The 22,745-nt window shown below is 39.3% G+C and overlaps 1 protein-coding gene across 4 annotated transcripts in view; it reads right to left on the bottom strand.

The window, feature by feature from the left end:
- Positions 1–20,430, bottom strand: part of COL8A1 (collagen type VIII alpha 1 chain) — a 156,723-nt gene extending 136,293 nt beyond the window's left edge. For all 4 annotated transcript variants that reach the window (XM_037834359.1, XM_037834365.1, XM_037834354.1 and 1 more), the window contains exon 1: positions 20,296–20,430. The gene's annotated coding sequence lies outside the window, so the exon portion shown is untranslated. The remainder of the gene's footprint in view (positions 1–20,295) is intronic.
- Positions 20,431–22,745: the final 2,315 nt, after the last annotated feature.

Below are 22,745 nucleotides of genomic sequence, written 5' to 3'. Positions count from 1 at the left end.
TACATCATGGTTAGCTATTAATCAAATTTAGGTCAAATCGTGTTCCCTGAAACTTAACACGAATATACAGTAAAAAACTATAACTCAGAAATTGTTTCTGAGTAAAAGCTTTCACTTTATTTTTACTAAAAGCTCTATAATTAGGTCTTTTACCTCAAGTGATTTACTTTAGTGAATGGTGCCATTTTATAAATTTAGTAAATGCAGTTCGATTCGTAGCTAGAGAGATTATAGATGCCAGGATGCCAGAATGATTCAGCGTATGCCAAAGATTCAATCTCATAGCCCCAGAATTCCTCTTCCCAGTGCCAGCCCCACTGTACCACCACAGGCTTCCAGTTTCAGGGGCTAGAAAAGCCAGACAGACTGTATTTCTGACACACGGATGAAGGAGATGATACCCTGCAGATTAGGTGGGAGTTGTGTCACTGTCGTTAAGGACCTGGTCCAGAAAGATATTTCCTTTGTGGTTACATTTAAAAAAAGATAATTATAGGAAAATAATCATGCTTTTAGATCTTTTGGACCAGAGAAGGAAACAAGCAAAGATGTTCTCCCCCTTAAATCATACCACCTGTGTAAAGGCAACTGCATTCCCCACACTGACATTAGGGATGTTATTAAAAGCCACGGTGCCCTTACGTATTTCCTCTTCTTTTCCTGCTGGAACTTTCTGTACAGAGCAGTTATGACGCACCACTCTCACTTATCCTACTACATAATTCTGGGTTGGAATGTAAGTGTTTTACTGTTCCTGAGGTCCTCTAGTGCATGTTATTAAAAACTGGAGAAGTCGAGCCTGTTGCTTCCATATGGCTTTCCTAGTTTATTGGCTCTATTTGCTTGTAAAAATATGCTTTCAATTACACTTAAAACATTTGATTCAAACTACTTTGGGAAAGTCAAGATGTATTGTTTTTCACACATGTTCTGGTTTATCGGGGACTTAAAGTGCAGTGCACTGATGTCAAATGGCCAGCGATAGAACAGGGTCTTGGAGGGAAGGTGAAGAGTAATCTGAAGCTGTAAATAACTGAAGAGTAAAAGCAATCGAATGTTTATTCTGGAGTCATTGTGAGTATGACAGATTATGAGCATGACCATAAATGACAAAACTATATGTAAAACCCAAAGGGAAAAAATAAGACTGCTTGGAACACAAGATCAAAACAGGAAATGTTGGTTTGAGGTGAACCCTTTCCTTAGAAAGAACTTTCTAGATGCTTTTGTCAGTCAACCATATCTAATTATTTTTCTTTGACAATAATGCAAAGTTGGGAAGGGCTTTAAAACCACAAGCTCAGTGTGGGTAAAAGGGACATTTTTGTTTTCCTCAGAGGAGTAATAGCTTAGAATGAAGTCATGGTTATTGTTATTAGCTTTTATCCAGATCCTGGACAAGGGAATATTATCTTATTGATGTTGGTTAAGTGTACATCTGTCCAGATGGAGTGGGTAGGTGGATTACACAGGGCCATGCCTCAAAGAGGAGAACAGGGGCAGCAATGAAGAGTTAAGTAGGGGTGATAGTTCAAGTGCCAGAAAGCACTCCCCTCCCCGCCACCATGCATGACTCTAGTTGTCACATTTTATGGCTACCTCTGAGTCAGCTATGCATTAGCTCGTTACAAGTAAGGGTATCTTTACCTAAGAATCACACCGAACATATGGAACAACAGGGGGATCACAGTGCTGAGCTAGCCGCCACCGGGGAAGGGCATTTGCTTCCTGTTCTTGTTCTTCCTACTCAATCAGCTATTGCAACTGTCCCCACTTCCAGCATAGGACCTTAGGGTGCATCAGAACTATCTGGAATGTAGGTTAAAAATGCAGATTTCTGATCCAAGCCTATGAAATTCTGATTCAGTAAGGTTGGTTATGGATGCCAAATCACGATGCAGGCAGTCCTTGGACTACATTTTGAAAACTCTGGGAAACTTTGCCCAGGATGAGGATAAGAGGCAATAACAACAGCTAAGCCTGGGGTGTTGCAAGCACGTTTCTGCTTACCATTATTGTTAAAGTTCTTTCTTAGGCCTTTTCTTCCTACTTTGCACTATTGGTAGCTAAAGACTTCTTGGTTTCTGACTTCTTTGACCAGACTTTTTGACTACTCACTTTATTTTACTTCTAGAGCCTGATTGACTGTTGAAGCTGCTACTCTGATTCTCATATCTGTGCTCCTCTGCTTATCATTCACTCTTTCATTCAAAGAATATTGAATACCTGTACTTATTTTCAGGCTCTGTGCTGGGGACATACTGCTTAGCAAGACACATTCAATTAGGCCATAATGGAATTTATAGGCTACCAGGGAAGACAGTACTTAAACAGTTACTTTGGGTGTGGTAGGTTCTATAGAGGGGTATTGGGGCAACGTGAGAGCCCATAGCAGGCCTGCCTGATCTAGTCCAGGGGTTAAAGAGGGCGTCTGGGAATGCCAGTGTTTGTTTAGGGAGTTGGAAGAGATGGGAAGGCAGTGTGTCCAGGCAGAAAGAACAGAACAATGTGAATGAAAGCTTGAAAGATGACAAATATGACCCTTTTAAGAGAACGTGACAGGAATACAAAGGAATTGGTGACGAGGGGTGGTGTGGCCAGGAATGGGGCTGGGTAGCTGGATAGGCCCAGGTCATGGGAGGGCTTATAAATCCTTTGATGGAGTGTGCACTCTTTGAGGGCCAAGAAAAAAATCTCTGAAAGATTTTCAACAGGGGAAAGTCATGATCCTATCTGGACTAAGAAAGAACACTCCAGCTGCAGTGGGGCAGATGGTGCAGATAAAACAGAGGAAAGTCTCCAGAAAGCAGGAGGGGTGGGATGAGGGCACCCAGAGGATAGGTGAGGGGAGAGACTCAGGAGGGAAAATAGAGTGCAGACTCTAATTTGAGGGCCATGAAATATCTCTGAAAGGTTTTAAAATGTCTCTTCCATTGTCATGGGTGAGAAAGAGCAAAGACAGAATAGTCTGCAGATATGATGTGTGTCTGATAACAGGAAGTTGAGGCCATTCTCAAAGAAATGTCCTGCCAGGGAGAAAAAAGGAGTGAAAATACTTTTGAGGTATCTGTTAGAGCACTTAAGGTAATAATATTTTAGTACTGAAATAAATCATTCAGTTGGGTGCTATGTAGGATAAACCAGTTGCTCAATCTTATTAGCCAAAGAAATGATAATAGCTTTACAGAAATGTGCTGAAGTTAATTTCTATTTTCAGACTATAAGTACTTTTAAGAAAATAAATAAAATAAAAAAAACACTAAGAATTCAGGGTGAAAGCCCTTAATAAACTATAAAGTTATATGATTACAAGAACTTGTGATAGATTTTAAGAAAACAACATCTAAGAAAAAAAAGACATGACATCTTATCAACCTTGGGAATATAATAACCAATATTAGCATCATAAATTGCCTAGTGAACACTCTCAGTTCTTTTTCAGCTCTCTGAACCACTTAGAACTGAAGACAGCTTTTCTAGGTCCAAAGAAAAAGCAAGTTCAAGTAGAGAAACCATCCTGAGTAAGTAAAGTCCGGGGATAAAAAATTAAAAAAAACCCCACAAAAACTCAAGATTTCATTGAAAGGCAAAGTTCACCCCTTCTTTTCTCAAAAAGTTCTGACAACAGAAAAGTGCTTCAATGGGGACAGCATGCCCAAGTGGCCTTTTCTCAAAATACCTAACACTGGACAGATTTGGAACGTGCTGTTCTTTCTCTTAAAGATGTTTTTCCACTCTTGGCCTTCCAAATCCCAGAGTTCAAAGCTTCACTACTACTTTTTTATGCAGGAGCAAATTGACCACAACACTATTAGAAAAAGACGTGAGTCAGTGTATTTGGCTCTTTGTTTCTTTGTTGTGTTCTTTGGAAAGGAAAGATTGTAGGGAAAGAAAAGCAGGGAAAGAAAGACAAACTTCCCTTGCATCTTTTCCTTGAGGGGTGTTTGCTTAAAACTAATAGCCCCAAACCAGATTATTATTGGAATTTATATCAAGCATTTTCAAGTTTTGAAATAGGAACAAAGTCCACCAGACCCAATGTGAAGTAAGCTTTTTTTCCCCCATTATACAAATAGACAAATTGAATCACGGAGCGGTAATATAATTTCCCTGGTCTTTGCTGTCACTGAATGGGAGACTTTTCTGGGTGGAGATGGGTATACTACAAGGCTGACTATCATGGAAATTGCACAAAAGCTAACCTATCCTTGGAAAAAAAAAAAGAGAGGGAGAGAGGTTCTTGAATTCCCTATTCATTCATGCTCCCAATGGCTCTATTTTTTGGTTTCTATTCCTTTCAGCTGCAAGCCATGGGGGCAGGTGAAATGGTCCTTGATGGAGTCTAGCACAGAGCTCAGCACATGGTAGGTCCCCAATAGCTATTTGCTGAATGAATGGATAAGTAAAGTTGAGACTGGAATCCTAACCAAATAAAACTGGGGTAGTTGAACTTGAGGTACAAAGTCTTTTAAAACTCTAGGTTCTTCTCCTTTTGTCTTTATGAACTAAAATGCTTTCCACCACAGCTTGCAATTTTACTTACTGGAAACATTGGATTTAAAGTTATTTCCTAGAGAGAATCTGGATTTACAGATTTCTTGGTAATTAAGGCATTGAGATAACAAAGTCCTACTCTACTTAATGAAAAAATAAATGTAATTCATGTAAGGAAGGATTCTGATGTGCTGATGTTGAATGCTGTAGGGAGTAGTGTGCCCATGGCTTAAGAAGGCACATTATTGCACCAAAATGCAGGGCCAGGATGCATCTGGGATACTGGCAGCCTTAAAGAAAATTCTGTAGAGAATAGCATCATAAAACTCCAGGAGCTCATGGCATGCACTAAGACCTTAGGTGAGACACCTAGTACAGCCATCCTTTGCCTGATGATGTCATAACTGGCTGCATGAGACGTGCCATTGCTGTGATGAGGGGAGGGAGGTGGCATTGAATTGGGAAGGGGTTGTGCAACCATGGATCTTTCTTCCTTTGGGGAATGGGTGGGGAGACTGAAGTAGTGCCATCTAGTACTAGCAAACATGAAACCAAAAACTCCTCCTCACCACCCTCTTCCCCCAAACAAACAAGAACCCTCTGAAAGAACAGAAATGTAGATCAGCCCATAAACAGTACACACTACCACCACGACTAGCTCATAGTAGTACCCTGGAGTGGGAGCCGAGTCCATTAAATGAATTACAAGGCAAAGAGATCCTCAATGCACTTATTTGCAAAATGTAGAAAGCAACACTTGAAGTTCTTACTTACCTAAGTGCCCACTGTGTTGGTGCTTAAGTATTCAGTAATTGGTAGTCATTATTATTAAATAACATTTGCTGAGCACCTTCTATGTGACAGACACTTTCTTATAGATTCTCTTAATTTTCACAACAACCCTGAAAAGTAGATTTACTTTAGAGCAGAAGAAACTGAGATTTGGCAGGACTAACTGTCTTGACCTAGGTGACAGTGTTACTACATGGTAAAAGTGGGATTTGACCTCAAGAATTTTTACACTAAATTCAGTCTTTTTATTCACAATACTATGGTGGCTTCCCATGGATGATTTAAAGTATTTTATTGGTTTTCCATCAATGGCATGTTTGATGGTTTGAAGCTGTATATACCCAAGAAAAGATCATGTTCTTTTAATCCATTTCTGTGGGTGCAGACCTTGGGACCTTTTGATTAGGTTATTTCAATTGAGGTGTGACCCACCTCATTCAGGGTAGGTCTTAATCCTCTTATTGGAATCCCTTATAAGAGGATAGAAGATAGAAAGAAGACACAGAAAAAGCCCCCAGAGAAGTTTAGAGGGAAGGACACATAGAAGCTAAGAGAGATAGAAGCTAAAAAGAGAAACCCACGCAGAAGCTCAGTGAGGAAGCTACTAAAGCCAGAAGCTGGAAGCAATGAAATCCAGGAGAGAAGGGAGAGACCAGTAGACATGGCCATGTGCCTTCCCATGTGACAGAGGAGCCCTGGATTGCAGCAGCCTTTCTTCAGGCAGAAGGTATCACCCTGATGATGCTTTGATTTGGACATTTTCAAGGCCTACGAACAGTAAGCTTGTAAGTTAATAAATCCCCCTTGTAAAAGCCAAATCATTTCTGGTATATTGCATTTTGTCAGCTTTCGCAAACTAAAACAGCATGCATTTGGCATTAATTGAAAGGGAGATTTAAAAATATCCTTAAAAATACTTACAGGCAAGCTTAAAATGGTTTGGATGTCTGAAAGTCATAAACTTATATAAAGGACAATCTATAAAACTTTCAGCTGTTTATCAGTGTCATTTCCTATGTAGCTGTTGTGTCTACCACTAGCAAAACTCTCTGTCCACAGATTACTACAGGATGTTGTGAATGTTTCTTTGGAGATAAAATGTCAATGATATAGCAGTGAAAGATGAGAGCTCAGGAATCTGATCCCCTAGTTTCATATCCTGTTTCCTTTACTTACAGCTACGTGACCTTGAGGAAGTTACTTAACTTCTCTTACATAGTTCCCTGTCTCATTTTACCAGGATAAATAGATACAGTATAAATAAAAATTTTCAGCATTCTGATTAGCACAGAGTCAACCTATAATACATTAGCTGCTACTATTATTGTTAGGAGTTTGGGTTCTATTATTGAAAAACACTTTCTTAGTCACTGAATCTTCTTCCCTAAGTAATCCTTGCAGGCCACTCTGTCTTCCTTTGCTATAGCTTCTGCTTTCTGCTGCCAGGGTTCTCCATTCCTGAATGTGACATTGTTAAGGCTCAGACTGGATTAGTAGAAAGAATATGGCTTCAGGAATGGAACAATCCAGGTTCATATTCCAGCTCCAACACTCATTATGTAAATGATGTTGAATAATTAATCTCTCTAAGCCTCATGCATAAAGGGAAATAAAATCCTTTTCTAGCTAGTTCAAATGAAGACTTGTGTATGAACTGTGTGACATAAACTGTAAATTATTACTAATGATTATTAATTAATTATCATGATTTATAGGTAATTTTCATATTTAAAAGTTTCCAAATTAAGATCTTTGCTAATACTCCTTTGCTGATGTGGCGACAATGAATTGTATTACATAAAAACAGGATACTAAACATCTTCTGAGTATTTGCTGTGTTGAAAAGGAATCACAGATTCTTTCTCTAGCCTGGCTCATGTCTGCAAATGGGTTTTTATTTATATATACTTAAATGTGATTTAGACACATGGAAATTCTTTAATGGCTAAATATAAAAAAATTACAAATTAAATGTTATTGCTCTTTTTACCATTGACTCTAGAGCTTGCTTATGCTACAATTTTGTAAATATTTTACAAGTCAGGGAAAAGTGCATGCCCATTTTTTCTCGTTGTCTGGCTCATGATAGCAGGATACATTCTTTTATTTTATTATTTTGCAAAAAAGTTTTCATTGAAAGTTTTTCCAGTCACTTCAAATAAACTTAGCTGTGAATGGAAAAGATACAGCTGATCGTCCTGCCTTCTTGAGCAGCTTTTTTGCCCTTGTCTGGTACTTAGCTGAGTCAGAAGGAAAGCATGTGGTATGGCCAACCTCTGAAATCATTAAACATCTCCTGTAAACTGTTGCTGTTAGAGACTCACTCTGGTTTATTTTCTAAAGGCTTATTAATAAGTCAGCATCTCATCTGTGGCCAGGCTGTTTGGTCACTTTGAGCTCTTGGCCTTGCATGTTTGGCCTTTTGGCAAGATAATTCCTAAAGGACCATTGGTAAAATAGCAAGTGCCAGGGGCACATCATTGTCAAATTCCAAAGACATGCTACCTCCTCTGACCTGCTTGCAGAGGATTTAGCCTTCTTTAAGTGCCTCAAGTTCATTGCAGAATACATAAATAGAGACAGGAATGCTCTGGGAAAATTTATGACCAAGAGTTACCTTCATTCAGAAAGCAGTGAGATTACCAGAGGAAAGAAAACAAAAAATCTGTTGGCTGAACTTGTTTCAGCTACCTGGGGATAGTCTTTCTCTGTCAAAATGATCATATTGAAGATTGAAGCTATTTTCTGTGTCAGCAATTTTTTAAAACATGTTTTTCCCCAAAAAGGAAAAGGAGAAGAAATGGTAATGAGTGCTACAACTTTCTCTTTCAGAGATACAGCTCAAGTCGGCTTCATTTCATTTTTGTTTGTATAGTGTAATAAAGGACCCAGGTAGCAATGTAGTTACATTCTGGGGGTTTAAGTCATTAAAAAAAGTCAATATTATTTATACTCTTTTACTAATTATAGGGGAGGAGACTTCTTTAAGATAATACAACAATTAGAGGCAGACCTAGTAGTCAAGCAACGCATTGAACACAACATTTATTGAACACTATTGAGGTCATGGGGCAATATAAAAAAGGATAACATTCATTTATTTCAGTGACTTATAGTCTCACCAAGTGATGCAAGACATATCACATGAAAAGTTGAATACCCTATAGCCACTAGCCACATGTGGTTATGTTATTTTAAATTTAAATAAATTAAAATGAAATAAAATTAAAAATGCAGTACTTCAGTCACACTAGCCAAATTTCAAGTGTTCAGTAGCCATATGTGGCTCAGATGTAAAACATGGACTTCTCAGATACAGAACATTTCCATCATTGCAGAAAGTTCTACTGGTCAGCCCCGATTTATTCCGTACTTTAATGGTAACACATTATTGATTTTGACTGTAACTGCTTGGCAATTGAGAATAAGGAAGGATCAATGTGGAGTGCAGTATTTAGGAAGGCTTTAATAGGACTTTTGGTGATTTTGACAGGTGAAGAGGAGAGTAGGGGACATTTTCAGTAGAGAAAAGACAGAGGAATGCTTGGGGGAATAATGGCCTATTTGGCGTAGGTCAAAGTTCTGTTAAAGACTGAAGGGGGATTAACATGGAAAGATGACTTGGGTGAGATAGGGTGAGGGTCTTGAATGTCAAGCTAAGGTGTTCATAATACCACTGAACACTTTTGAGCAGGATACTGATGTCCTGGGACAGCGGCATCATCCAGCAAAAATTTTTACTTTATGTAATTTGGTATAGAAGGCTGATAATTAATATTAGCACACCAATGTGTGGTACCAGATGAACTCTATCTTGTACCCCATGGTTAGCTCTGGAGTTGAGTCAAAGCTTTGTTAACACTGTGTGTGTGTGTGTGTGTGTGATGTGTGTGTCTATGTTATATAGGGTGGGGAAAGAGAGGAGATATGGAAACTCAGTTCTCAGTCATTTCTTCTGGCCATAGGGAAGAGAAGGCTAAGTTGTTGTTAATCTCAGGAAGCCATAGGGAAATCTGGGTATTTTAAGTTTAATTCAGAATTTTTCTCCTTTCTAGGACATCTGTGGGTGTTCATTCTGGTCAAGGAAGTTTTCAGAATGGAAAGGAATTTCTACCATGCTTGGAATACCCTGATTATATCAAGACTTCAAGAATGGACTTAAGTCAAATAGAGTCTTCTTAAAACAATGTATAGAGATAGAGAAAAGCATATTTACAGGCTTTTCATTCACTGTCACCAAGTTGTATTCCTCTGTCCACATTTTTTTCTTTCCTCCTTTTCATTTTTATTAAGCTCTTATTATGTGACAAGCATTGGGGGTGCAGAGATAAATAAAGCATGATTCCTTCTGCAAGGAGCTCATAGTCTTGTATGGAAATACATAAATAAATGCCACTACAGAGTGGAAATGACCATGACAGGGCTGTGCACAGAGCACTGTGGGGGCAGAGAGGAGGTGTACATTTGCGGCCTTGGTTCGGGCAGGTGGGGGAGCAGGCTGGCTGCAGGCATGCCTTCTCAGAGAAGAAGATACTTGACCTGAATCTTGGAAGAAGAGTACAAATGAATCCAGTAGACAAAGTGGGGGACACTATGCACAGCGAGGGGAGATAAGTACACAAACCAAGAAGTAAGGCAAAATGAGATCACGTGGAAAGAGCTGGGCTTTACTTCCTTTTTTGGCTTGGGTTCTACCTACTTCCTTATACACCCTCACTTCAGGTTAAACAGCAGGTGTAGACAGCAGAGACATTTGTCTAGATGACTCACCTGACTTAGGGGAATCATTTAAATCAACTAACTCTTATCATCTGCCTATTGATTATAGCAAAGTATTACCAAAGAGAATGATCTGGGGAGCCAGATTCAAGTTTGTTTAACATGCTGTAATGCCTTTGATCTAGTCTGTTTCTCATATAACCATGGGAATTTTTGCTGCTTAAGGAATGACATGCTAGACTGTCACTCTCTTTACCAGACTGGTGCCAAGCAACTTGTTATCATGTGGGGAGAGTTTATGGGGAAACCTGAGCCCTTGTAAATCACCCTGGGGAGAAACAATAGCTTTACTTTGGTTTGTTTTTTCTAGTTGCACAGCTCTTACTTTTTTGGCTCAGAAATGACAGCATGCTTTTAGAAAAAGTACAAAAAAAAAAAAAAAAAAAAAAAGAAAGAAATTAAAATCACCGTATTAAACAAGAAACAGAGCCAGTCTACAGTGTCTAGAAACAGAGCCACTGGAATTCTCTCACTTACTTTATGAGTCAGAGGCCTTCTCAAAGGGAGTTGATGTTTTTGTTTCCCTTATGGCAGGACAGACATCATGAGAGGCAGCATGAAGTAACAGGAGGACTATGGGCTTTGGAGGGTCACCTGGATGAGAAACTGACTCTGCCAATTACTAGCTGCATGACTGAGTGGGGACCCAGATTTTCTCATCTGTAAAATGGGTTGATATGAAGAATAGAGGAAATGGGACCAGCACAAGCGTCTGTTTCTGTTAGACACTTAATAAATAGTATCTATTATTAATAATGTGTTTGACTTTCTCCTTTCTCCCTTGGAAGGCTATGAGCTACCTACTTTCTTAAAGGAGAGGATGTTCTCTGGCTTTTTTGGGATAGACATTAACTTTGTGAAAAGAGATTTCCCAGAGGAGGACTCAAAAAGAAATTGTGAATCTGGTGGGGGTTGAGAGGAGACTGTCATAGATATACCAAATAATTCCTGATGTAGAAAGCTATACTAGAGTATTAATAAGTGCATTCCTATTACAGGAATTAGTTCCTTATTTATGATGAGAAAACAAATGCTAAAGGAACACATTTGGCTAATGGCTTTGTCTTAGAGAAGAATTAACTGCTCAGAGATTGATGAGCTCGTTTATAGAATTATCTGAACTCCTTGTTTATTGACCTTCTTGCTCATTCTTGGCCATCTCTCTGTTTATAACCATATCCAGAGAGTGAGAAAGAAGAGGGATGGAAGAGATAATTTCAATCTGTGCAATGTTGTAAAGATTTTTTGATAGAAATGGAGGTTGAAGATAATGCATAGTAAGTGGTGGAAAGAAAGAAAAGATTGTAAATACTTCCATCATTTCTGCTATTAGTTTTGTTATTATTATAAAGAACTGAGTCATACAAATAGAACAAAGAAATGTTCATCTGCTTCTTTTGTTCCTTTTTGAGAAGGGTTTGGAAATCTATCACATGGGGATTGTTTCTTATTTTATGGTTTGACACAGAAAATAATCTATGTTGACAATGTATATTACATAATAACCAACATCATTGGAAGTATGATGTTCTAGTAGATCTTGAAACAATGAAGTAAGGCAGTGATTCCCAGATGGTTCCTAAGGTGTTCCACAGAATACCAGTTCTAAGAGATGCTCTGGATTAGGGCACTCTGTTATCAAGTAAGTTTAGGGAATTCTTTACCGTAACCTCTTTGGAGAACTAAAATATACATAGCATATTAAGGTCTGTGAAATCTTGAAGTGAACAAAATTGGTTAAAATTGTTTGAGTGTTTCTAAAATTCATTCAACCACACAGACTTTTTTGCATAAATTCCTGTTAATATCTCACATAGCACTGTATTGGAAACATGCTTTGGAAAATGTTGAAGTAGAGGGATGCAAAGATTTTATATAATATAGCAGTCATTATTAAATATCCTTCCTTTTAAAATAGACTTTTTAAATCACAAAACTTTTTTTGTATGTGAGGAATTCCCTTTTGACTGGTTAAAAATCTGAACAGGTGCATATATGTTACTAGAATAAAAATAAAAAAAATAGGACTGCATAACACAGTGAACCCTATTGTAAATGATGGGCTATAATTAACAGTACAATTATAAAAGTGTTCTTTCATGAATTGTAACAAATGTACCACACTAATGCAAGGTGTAAATAATAGGGTGGTATATGAGAACTGTATATTTTATGCATGATTTTTCTGTAAACCTACAGCTTCTCTAACAAAAAAATCTAAACAGTTGAACATATAGGTCTTTTGAAACTTCTTAAAAGATACATTAATTATTGTCTCTTTTTCTTTTTCCACTTATTCTTGACTTTATCTGGCCTTTTGAGGTGTGTGGGATTATCCTCTGAATTCTAAGAAACAAGACTGCTCCTGCTACATCTTTGTAGGTTATGTGAGCACCTATTTGGAATTTTATTCTATTTTTACTTGTTTCTGTATAAATCCCATGAGCCATTCCCAGATGTCTGTATGTGTAATCCATTTACCATACAAAATAACAGTAGAAACGGATGCTTAAGGAATATCATTCTGCAAAATACTTGGCAAAATCGCATGTGTCTCTGAATAGTAAAGAGAGTGGTTATTTGAGAAACGTTCTTCTTTTAAAATAAAGACACAGAGATGATCAGTGACCTGCCCCAGGCCCCAGAGAGAGACAAAGTATTTTCGAGAATAGAATCCTGAAGGTTTTCTGGAATGGCGGATTCCCAGGCCACACGCATACCAATTCCATAGCTTCATCTCTACTGACATCAGAAATAGCCTTAGAGAGAGGATTGCTGTCTTTACTGTGAATGTCATAATTTTACAAAGCAAGCAGCCTTTCTCTGGTGTGCCAAAGAATTTTTTTTTATGGTCCTAATTGATCTCTATCCCCAAAGGACTCTGAATTAGCCAAGTGTCTCAAGTCTTAACAAGCCATCCCCACATACCTATGCAATGGAAACGTTCAATGAGAGGTATGCACCTCAGTCTAGGCAAGGCCTGGGCGGCTCCCTGCAGAGGCCCAGATCCAAGAGATCAGGTTCTGGGCCATCTTGGTTGCAGCAGATTGTTGGTCCACTGCTGCCTCCTTCTCTCCCTGCTCCCTGCCGACAGGGAGGGTCTTGCCATGGCAGGGTACCAGAACATCCCTTTTGAGCTCATAAGGTCCTTGGTCCTCTCCATGCTTGTCTCTTGCTGATCCCCAGCTGACAGAGTTTGTTTATTACTGAACTGCGCATTTGGATTCAGTCTTGGCTGGTGGCAGCTTTGGAAAGAACATTTTCTAGGATTGCTTTCTTTGGTTTTCTTTTAAATAAACTTCTACAAGCCTGGACATTCCTGGCTCTGCTGAAATGTGGTGGATTTATTCCTAGAGGCTTAAATTAGATTTTTTTTTAAAAAAAGAAAACCAACAATGTGATGCACTACTATGGGACATTTTAGCCACTGGTTCCAAAGGACACCTTGTTCTGTCTTTTATCAGAAAAATTCAAACCTAAAGACCCCTTCTGGAAACAGGACCACTTTCTGTTCTGATACACTCAGCTCCCTGGCTCCCTCTACTGGTCAACAACCTACCTTCCACCTATTTGTGATCAAGTAGCACAGTTTTTCTGTAGATCCCTTTTCTTCCCTCATTCTAACCTCAACAATATTGGCTACCTAAGTCACAAATTCTTAGCTCCACCTAGTTCTCCTTTTATGTACTTCTCAGCCTTACCTTATAGCCACCTTTTAAGAAGAGGCCACTTGTTTTTATTTACAGCACTGATGGACGTCATGACCCTTGGACTTTGAGACTGGGCAGTACCTAAGTAGGGATCTTTAAAGAAATTTAGCAATGCACAATATTCCCTTTGAATTTATGAATCAAGTTTAGGTTTATCTTTAGAGTACACGTGGCATGATGGAGGAACATAAAATGGGACGCTGGCTGGCAAAATGTTTCCCAGTTGCCTCACGATGATGCTCTTCAGCCAGCTTTTAAGATTATCTGTCCTTCGATTGACTGAAGGCACCTGTGGCTTAGTAGCTTTGCTGCCTAGTGACCAAATTTCTGCATAAACCAGCCGGAGCTACCCAAGTACATGAAGCCTCTATTACGGAGGCCGTTGGCCCAGACTTCCAGAAGAACAGCTGTTTTATTTAGTTAACAGAGAGGACTGGAGAAGCTCCCCAACAGGCTGGATACATTTTATTTCCTGGGGAAGCCAACAACTGACACCCACACCCAGGCCTATTCAGTTAGAGTTGGAAAAGTAGCACATGAAATAATTGATTGTTTTTAGTTTCAGCACATCAAACGATGCCAATGCCAAAATATCCTGTGAAGTAAACATAACAAAAAGAGAGCTTATAAGAGGCAGTCTTCAAGGAAAACCTACTTAAAAGTATGTTTTCACAATGACGCTTAGTCACAAACTCTGTAAATTTAATGTACAATATATCAATTTCTGAAACACAATTGCTGTTTCAAAGATATGCACACAATTGTCAGGCATGTTTTAGAGGAAAGTGAAGAAGCATCTGGTGTTATATTTGTCCACTTATTCAGGGTAGATTGTTTGAAGAAATAATAGAAGGATATTCTTTTCTACCTTCATCACTTTCTATATTGGAGGAACTTTATGTGTTACTGATAATTTTGTTATTATCTTAGCAGAGAACATTTTGATGATTTGGCATTCATGAATATACTACCCTAGGCCAGGGTCAAGTCTAAAATGAGGTGGATTGAGGCTCTTTTCCCAGTTGAAGTTGAGTCAAGGGTTAAGAAGGGTTTTAAAGGATGTAATGCTCACAAAGTCTTGATCTATGTGACCCAGTCCCAAAGTAGTATTGTACTTAACAAAGTCTGACCCAAATAGGAACTTATCTCTCAAACATTTCAGAATGTCTGGGATCAGACAATCATATCAAAATCTTTTCTCTTTTCCAGCACCTCAAAACTGTTTGGGTTTTGAAAATGAACTTTCTTATATGCACACACCTGACTCTACTTGATAGAGTCCCTTGATCATTGCTTTGTCTTAACCCGTCTCATGTCCACATCCTCCAATCACTGGGTCTCTCAGTGTCCTCTCTAATTTTCATTTAGCACATCCTATCTTTTTTCTCATTAAAGCCCAGGGAAGGTGGGAAGGTGTGTGGTTGATAAATTGTCAGCACATAATCTATTGGGTGGAGAAGAGGAAAGGTATGCTGTAAAGCATAACATATCAATACAGTTGTCCTGTCAAATAAATACTGGAACTAGATCTTAAGCCTGCTGTAAACATAATACAATTTCTATAACTCAGGTAAATGTGGGAAGGACTAGTGAAAGTACTATAGGCAGGGAAATGTTTTAGCCATTGGTAAGGCAACATGAACTCCCTATATTTCCTAAAGCAAGGGAAATCTCATATCTGATATATTCGAGATTTGATTACCTATATGTACCTTTAGGCTTCTTATAGGGACTTATATGGAAGGAGTTAAAAAATTGTATATTATATATCTAGCTTTTTAATTTTTCATTCACTCAGTCATTCAAAACAGATTTACTGAGCAGCTGCTATGTGCTAGGTCCTACAACGAGGAAAATATACAAGGTTCTTGTGATAGTGCTGGTTGGTGATTTCACTCCTCACAGGGATCTGTATCAACGTTTCACAGCCACTCTGTAGTAAGGGTACAGTGACAGTCTAAAACCTTTACCAGGCTTAGATTTCTGAGAACTCTAAACCCACATCATTGTCTATATGATAACTTCCTAAAGGATGTTCAGTATAATCTGAGACACTCTGGATTCACTCCGTATGGGGAGAAATATTATAGTTATTAAGGAGAGAGCACTGATTGGAGAGTTTGGCTACATGAACTTCAGCTCTGATTCTGCTACACCCTTCTGGATGATCTTGGGCAAGACATCAACCTTTCTGACTTTTTCTCATCTATAAAATTAAATTTTACTTAAATTAGCTCAAAGGTCCCTTTCACATTTATATTTTGTGATCCTCTAAATATGTTTTTTTTTTTTAAATCCCTGACAAGTTAGAATAGGGGATGGATAAATGAAAGTGCTTAGAAATCTCATTTCAGTGAGTGTCAGAGGGCAAGCAGCAATTTTAAATCATCTTTCTTGCAGGTGTACAAACCAAGGTTTAGAAAAATGTGAAACCTTTTAATTTGTTGGAATGAAAAATTTATATCCTATTAAGAGAAGAATGGGAAGACTTTGGGTTATGAGAAAAGCCACAAATATGAGTGGTACTCCATAAACTTGATGTTTAAGAAGTGAAAATATTTAGATTTCTTCCTTCTTCCACTGAAAGAAAAAGACAGTGGTATAGAGGGATCATGACTGCAACTGCAAATAGTGGAAAGCTTGTGTTCATGGGAGAAAGGGGGCCAGCCTTTGTTTACCAAGAAGGACAACGGAAGTGAGCCCCAAATCAATAGAGGAAATTGAAGGTAAACCATTAGGTATGTTTTCATATTTTAATAATCAGCTATAATTTTTGTCAATTATTTTGTTTTTAGACTACGTTAAGTTAGAATTAATTATCTTTTTAGTTGACCATTCAATGGTTAGTTTTGGGGAAACATTTTTATTTTGCTCACTTCAGTCTGATTTGGTGCAGTTTTAATGGCTTTGTGGATTTAGGGACATAGGGCTCTCAGATTATAGACATTCCAACCTTGTATGACTCCCTTTAACCCCTTTCCAGCAAATCTATTTGCTTGAGAAAATACCATAAAGAGCTGCTTTCCTCAAATGCCGACACAGTTACTAAAGTGGTACTGGAATGCCTGAATGGTGACTTCTCTCTGTTGGTGCTGAAATATGGTTAACTTTTTCTTCCAATCTTTATCTCTCTGGAAAGGAGGAAGTTTAGCAGCACTATCATTTAGTCCTGTGGTGGGTAAACTGATGTTGGTGATTGCTGGTCCACTGGATCTTTTTCATGAGGGGTCCTTTTCACAGAGTGCTGGAGTGAAAGGTTCTCTAAATTCCAAAGGGAATTCATTCTCTCCTTAACCTCCTCCCCTCCTTTTCCTTTTTATCACTCAATAGCGGGAACATTGCACTCTCTCAAGACTGCCCTCTAGTCTTAAGATCTATACCTTCTTTAAACTATTCACGTACACAGTTTTGTGGAAGAGGTTGAAGAGAAGGAAATCCAAGCAGAAGGAAAGACTTGGTTATCAAAGATTTCTTCGAGGACCACAGGTTAGGAAATGTGACCTAAATCACATTGCAAGTTGCCATATCAAGGTGGGTGACTACAAATAAGGAGTAAAGTGCTGCTTTTAACTTGCACAGAATACCCAACACTGGGCCCTCAGGAGAGTTAGGGTTGGTTTTGTTGATGCGAACCACATGTTAGTTAAGAAATGTGTTCTGAGGGTTCAATACCCATAACAGAGTTTTAAAAATTATAACTGCCAAAGTCTTGTGGATTTTAATGTGCAGCAGACCCAAAATCATTCTGGCCTTTAGGACTGAGCTGGTCACCTTTGTTAGAAACTGGGAGACTAAGGAGACTGGCACAGTACAGATGGATTTCAACTTACGGGTGGAAATATTGTCGTTGATTACAAACAAACACACACACAAAAAACAAGAGCAGAAATGTTTTTTCCCCCCTTCACCATCCCTTCATACTCCACATAAATAAGTGCAATGAGAAGTTGCTTTTTTTGATCCCTCTCCTTTCATAGGAGAATCACTTCTGGGATTCCTCGCAGCTTCCCTCTCAATTCTCTACCCATCCCCACACTCTTCCCCTCGATATCTGTTTCACGAATGGGAATAAAGTGGGATCACTTTCTGATCATGGAAAGAATATCATTTTATAATTTTGAGTACAGTAGAAAATATAAAATGCGTATTTCCCTAGGCATGGCAGGCCCTCAAAATCAGCACAGCACTCTCTCTGTGTCTTGGGTGAAAGGTGCTGCCACTCATCTTTTCTTTTTTAAGCAACATTAGAGAGTCACTCAAAGCCTGCTGGAATGGTGTTGCATAAGTCTGGCTATGAACTTGATCCACGGGCAGCTCTGTGGTGGTATAAAGAGGAGACACGTACTAGGTCTCTACATCCTGTGCAAAAGATGAGTGGGAGACATTGGGATAACTACATGAAACCCACCACCGATTTTTCTAAAAATTAAGAAGGGAAGTCTTATCTGGCATGATAGTATCCTATGGAGAAAGAATCAATTTAGGTGTCTGGTAAAGGCCACTGGGAGAGTTAGATCATGAGCAATCTGAGATGATGTTACCCAGTTATTTAGCTGGTTGAACTTGACGGCACATAGGGAAGGCAGTTATTGTTAAATGGTTCATAGCTGGTAGAATGGATTACCTGCTAGGAAAAGCAGCAGATCCCTGGAGAACACTTCTCACATCCCAATTTAGTAATAACAGGTTGCTCTTTCATACTGGGAACATCATCCCCTCCCAATGAAAAGATAACTTCTCTGAAGAGGATCTGGTAACTGAAGAAGTGTATTTCACCTTTGTGGTAGACACATCAGGCACAACCACAAGAGAAGAAAGAACTTGGACTGCCACACACTTTGTTTGGATTTGTCCCATACCTGTGCTTTTATCATGGTTGATTACCGACTTATATCAGATATGAAGCAAGCAGTCTGCACTGTGGTGTGAGATTAAAGGTATTTTAATATGCTCAGGTCACATATCATTTTGTTCAAAAGTAGTTTTAAATTATTTTCTTAAAGGAAACTGTACTCCTTGCAATATTTTTTCCAACGAAGCAAAATTTCACATGACAGAAAGCTTTACATATGACTTGAATAATAGCATTGAATCCCTTCCACTCCAAACACAATTTTAAAATATCTTTGCTATTTCTTTCAATGTGCAAAAGATAAGGAGAAACGGTTGGGAAGCTCTTCAATTGAACTTCTCATGATTCTGGCTTCTTTAATGAGGTAGAATTTTTTTTACAGCTTCTGTGAGTTTTCCTTTTCCATTTGAAACAATTTTCCTTTTCATTGGTTTCAATAAACAATCCCCCAAAGTGAAACTGCTTTCCTCTTACTTTTAAGAACCTTAAGGGCTAAAATAGTGGTTTGGTTTCCTGATTGGCAGCTTTGGTTTGCCTTCTATGAGAGGTCTTGTGCAATCCCCTGGAGAAAACATTTGAAGAGGGTTTTTCTCTCACATGAGAGAAATTCATCCCACACAGCCCACAGATTTTGATGCCAAATTTTATGGACCAAGTGTCTGGTAACTGTGGAGTATGTTTTTCCTTTCACAGGTGCACAACACTCATTCCTGGACCTCACAAATAAGATAGATCAGTCTTTAAAAAAATGGGTAGCCTAAAATCTGGATATCTCTGTGAGAATCTGGTGCTGCTGACTGGTAGGTTTTAACTAATTAGATGAGGGAAGAGGGGTGGTAAGCAGAGTTAAACCTTCCAAAGCTTTTCTTGTTGATTTTTCTTTACAACCATCTGGTGTACACAGAAGTATTGTATAATCTGGCCTGTATTTTTCTCTTACTGTGAAACATATTGAAACGGTTTCTGTTTAGGTGTGCGCACAGAAGTCCATGAAGTTCTTCTACATACTTAGTTGCAAAACAATTTTCATTTTAGGGTGTCTTGAAAAGTTCATTTGGTGAGAGCACATTCTGCCCTAACTTGCAAATTGAATGTATTCTTTCCTATCTACAAGCCACCTGATTACAGTTCCTGTGCAAACGACACCCGTTCTCATCATTTTTTCCAAGCGCTTAAACCTGGAAAGATATTTTTTAAAGGACCCAGAAACTGTCTTGGGGGTTTGGAAAACATTGCAAAATTATTAGCAGACCGTTTGACTGTGCTATTTTAAGAAGCTAATTGTGTTCTTTTAAAGTACATTTTTGACAATAGGACTAAGTTTTCCTTGCCCCCACTGTTATGTGAAATACTTATAATGGAAAACGTCAGCAAAATGCCCCAACAGATACGCTTTAACCTCAGCAACCGTCAGCAGCAGGGGAAAAAGTAATTTCGAAAAGGAAAAAGTTTTTGCAATATTTATGCTGCTGTTTCTGCCCAAAATGAGGTTTTATTTTATCGTTCAAACAGAAGTTTGTTTTTTAACCGGTTGCTAGTTAAAGGAGCAGCTGATCAGGCGTCTATAAAAATCGGCTCTAACCATACAGTAAGCGCCTTGACAAGGCATGACTTATTTCCCTTTAGCAACCCCTCCTAAGTCAGATGCCTGAAGACGGGTTATCTTACCTTGAGAAAGTAAGATCCAAAGAGAGGCTGGGGGCTCCCAGAAGAGAAGATCAGGAAAGTGCTCTGATCCGCTGCTGGTAACATGCACTTGGCTTTTATGTGCAGGTGGGAGGAGCTGCTCCTCACAGTAGGTGGGCAGGGAAGGAGCGGCGGGCGGGCAGCCCCCGGGAGGAGCTGGACAATCTTCTCCCGGGAGGGGCGGGGAGGGCAGAGCGCGGAGCCGGTAAAGAGGGAGGAGAGAGGGGAGAAGGGAAGGAGGGGGGAGTAGGAGCGGAGGAAGAAAGTGGAAAAGGGAGACGGAGGGAGAAAAAGAAAGAAAAAAAAAAGAGAGAAGGAAGAGGAATAGAGAAAGATGGGGAAAAAACGAACGTGAGACCGAGACAGATACCCAAACACGCAAGACCTGGGAGGAAAGGGCATTTGTATTATTTCTATTTTCAGGACTTCTGGGGACGAGTACTTGTGGGCGACTATGATTGCTAAAGGTGCTTTCTGTGCATTTGAAAAGCTAAATAACGGTTCAGAGAAACGGAAGGGTTCATAAGCCAGGCAGAGGAGGGGAAGCTGGGCGTCAAAGCGGTAAACGCGAAGTGCCGGGTGAACGCAGACCCGGAACGCGGAGAGGACCCACGCAGCGGCGAGCGGGGCAGCCCCCTGCCTCCGCTGTCCCTGTGCTACCCACGCAACCCGCGTGGCTCCCGGTGCTGCTCATTTGAGAAGAAAGTTCTCATCGTACTGCCTGTAGTGTGCAGCATCCAGAGGCCCCTCTTGTGGCTTCCGCAGCGTTAAGGTAATCCAGCAAGGGTGGGCAGGATCAGCGGAGATTTGCTCCTGCAGAAAGGAACCTCAAAACCAGCTTTGGTCCTCCAGCATCTGCTTATATAACAGAGGCTTTCAGGGCTCTCTGCCCTCTGGTTCTTTTAGGTATTGAAAAAACTCTCATTCCTAACAATTGGAAAACGTCTTGGTGCCATGGGCCTCTCTTTCTTAGTGTGTCTTAAACTTTAGTAGAGAATTCAGTCATTAAGCGGCTGAAGGATCAGGCTGGAATTTTAAAGAAACGCATTAAGAGAAAGAAAAACAAGCTCCTTTCGCTGCTGAGCGGTGACTCACTTCCCAGCCCAAGCTTGATTTTTGCCACCAAAGGAATTAAAGCATTTCTGAAGAGTGAGGAGGGAAGGGGAGGGGCACCGGGATGGATGGGTGGGCTGGGGAGAATAAGGGGACTAACACTGAACGCCAACTACAAGCTAGGTATGGTGTTAAAAGTATATGGGTATATATATGTGTATATACACACACACGCATACAAACACACAAACTTTTCAGCACTCATAACCTACTGTACCAAAAAAAAAAAAAAAAAAAAAAAAAAAGGAATCTCAAAGTGGCTAAGCAACTAGCTCGAGCTTGCAAATTCTGTGCACTCTTCTCTGTACCAGACTAGAACACCCAGCCTACTCTCAGGTTAAATCCTGATGTCTTTGGGTTTAACCAGGATCCAAGAAAGAAAACTTGATGGTCTAGAGCAGGGTTTCTCGACCTCAGCGCTATTGACATTTTGGACCTGAATATTCTTTGTTGTGGGGTGCTGTCAGATACATTGTAGAATGCTGAGCAGCATTCCTGGCCTCTTCCCACTAGATGCCAGTAGCACTCTCCCTGCCTCCAGTTGTGACAATCAAAATTATGTCTCCAGACTTAGTCAAGTGTCCATTAGGGGTCAAAATCCCTCACCCTCCAGTTAAAAAGGACCACTGGTCTAGAGACTCTCTACAACCAAAAAAAAAAAGCATTTTAAAGGTACTGGTGCTCAATCTTCCATTTGCATAACCATAATACTAGCAGCCTTTGCTTCCTTTGTTACTGATATTATTCTCAATTGAATACCTCCTGGGAGTCAATAAAATAGAACCCCATGTGCCTGGGGGTATGAAGGAAGATTAATAATATGTAAAATAAAATATTTAAGATTATTATCATAAACACAAATTTGATATTAGGACAATTATTCAAATATTAATCATGATGTTTGAGACATTTGAGTGTTTGCCTTATTATTTATAAATTTTCATCTGTATGCCCCTATTCAAATTATATTCGATAACTTTTTTGCTGCAAAGAAGTTATATCTAGTGGTTTATTAGCTAGCAGGAAATAAGTGCTCAATAAATAAATATAGTCTGACAAATTGAATAAATGATGTTATTGAACATTGACACAGAGGAAAGCCAGTAATAACTACTTGAATGAGTGAATAAATGAATTAATGAATGTTTAGAAAGCTGAAACTTTCAAATGAACTTTCTTGCTGGTATGCAAGTCCATGAAATGAATAGCTCCAGTGTTACTGGACCTAGAAATAGGACTGCTTTGCCTATTCTGGGGCTGAACCCTGAAATCAGATGTGATTTTACAAGTAGGGTGCTACTTCTGGCACTTTTTAATTT

Source organism: Choloepus didactylus, chromosome 1 (assembly GCF_015220235.1).
Source record: "Choloepus didactylus isolate mChoDid1 chromosome 1, mChoDid1.pri, whole genome shotgun sequence".
Taxonomy (NCBI): Eukaryota; Metazoa; Chordata; class Mammalia; order Pilosa; family Megalonychidae; genus Choloepus; species Choloepus didactylus.
The sequence above is the reverse complement of the archived record's forward strand: the minus strand, read 5'-3'. Positions and strand labels throughout refer to the sequence as shown.